The sequence below is a fragment of the Gigantopelta aegis genome, chromosome 15 (assembly GCF_016097555.1).
Source record: "Gigantopelta aegis isolate Gae_Host chromosome 15, Gae_host_genome, whole genome shotgun sequence".
NCBI classification, from domain to species: domain Eukaryota; kingdom Metazoa; phylum Mollusca; class Gastropoda; order Neomphalida; family Peltospiridae; genus Gigantopelta; species Gigantopelta aegis.
Genome location: NC_054713.1, coordinates 43,491,466 through 43,493,438, shown reverse-complemented (window position 1 = coordinate 43,493,438; position 1,973 = coordinate 43,491,466).

Here is a 1,973-nt window from a genome sequence, read left to right as displayed (position 1 = left end):
CCACTATTCCCTCATCACACTGATAAACAACTAAACTTAGACCACTATTCCCTCATCACACTGACAAACAACTAAACTTAGATCACTATTCCTCGTCACACAGATAAACAACTAAACTCAGACCACTATTCCTCATCACACTGATAAACAACTAAACTCAGACCACTATTCCCTCATCACACTGATAAACAACTAAACTCAGACCACTATTCCCCATCACACAGATAAACAACTAAACTCAGACCACTATTCCACATCACACAGATAAACAACTAAACTCTGACCACTATTCCCCCCATCACACAGATAAACAACTAAACTCAGACCACTATTCCCCTATGATAGATAACCAACCAAACTCAGACCACTATTCCCCTATGACAGATAAACAACCAAACTCAGACCACTATTCCCATATGACAGATAAACAACTAAACTCAGACCACTATTCCCCTATGACAGATAAACAACCAAACTCAGACCACTATTCCGTTATCATACTGATAAGCAATCAAACTCGGACCACTATTCCCCATCACACAGATAAACAACCAAACTCAGACCACTATTCCCCATCACACAGATAAACAACCAAACTCAGACCACTATTCCCCTATGACAGATAAACAACCAAACTCAGACCACTATTCCCCTATGACAGATAAACAACTAAACTCAGACCACTATTCCCATATGACAGATAAACAACCAAACTCAGACCACTATTCCCCTATGACAGATAAACAACCAAACTCAGACCACTATTCCCCTATGACAGATAAACAACCAAACTCAGACCACTATTCCCCTATGACAGATAAACAACCAAACTCAGACCACTATTCCCCTATGACAGATAAACAACCAAACTCAGACCACTATTCCCCATAACAGATAAACAACCAAACTCAGACCACTATTCCCCTATGACAGATAAACAACCAAACTCAGACCACTATTCCCCATAACAGATAAACAACCAAACTCAGACCACTATTCCCCTATGACAGATAAACAACCAAACTCAGACCACTATTCCCCTATGACAGATAAACAACCAAACTCAGACCACTATTCCCTTATCGTACTGATAAGCAATCAAACTCGGACCACTATTCCCCATCACACTAATAAACAATAAAAAACTGACCACTATTCCCCTATGACACAGATAAACAACCAAAGTCAGACCACTATTCTCTTATCACACTGATAAACAACAAAACTCAGACCACTATTCCCCATCACACTCTTAAAGAACTAAACTCAGACCACTATTCCCCATCACACTGATAAACAACTAAACTCAGACCACTATTCCCCATCACACTAATAAACAATAAAAAACTGACCACTATTCCCCTATGACACAGATAAACAACCAAAGTCAGACCACTATTCTCTTATCACACTGATAAACAACAAAACTCAGACCACTATTCCCCATCACACTCTTAAAGAACTAAACTCAGACCACTATTCCCCATCACACTGATAAACAACTAAACTCAGACCACTATTCCCCATCACACTGATAAACAACCAAAAACTGACCACTATTCCTCTATCACACTGATAAGCAACTAAACTCAGACCACTATTCCCCATCACACTCTTAAACAACCAAAAACTGACCACTATTCCCCTATGACACAGATAAACAACCAAACTCAGACCACTATTCCCCTATCACACTGATAAACAACAAAACTCAGACCACTATTCCCCATCACACTCTTAAACAACTAAACTCAGACCACTATTCCCCATCACACTGATAAACAACTAAACTCAGACCACTATTCCCCATCACACTGATAAACAACCAAAAACTGACCACTATTCCCCTATCACACTGATAAGCAACTAAACTCAGACCACTATTCCCCATCACACTCTTAAACAACCCAAAACTGACCACTATTCCCCTATGACACAGATAAACAACCAAACTCAGACCACTATTCCCCTAT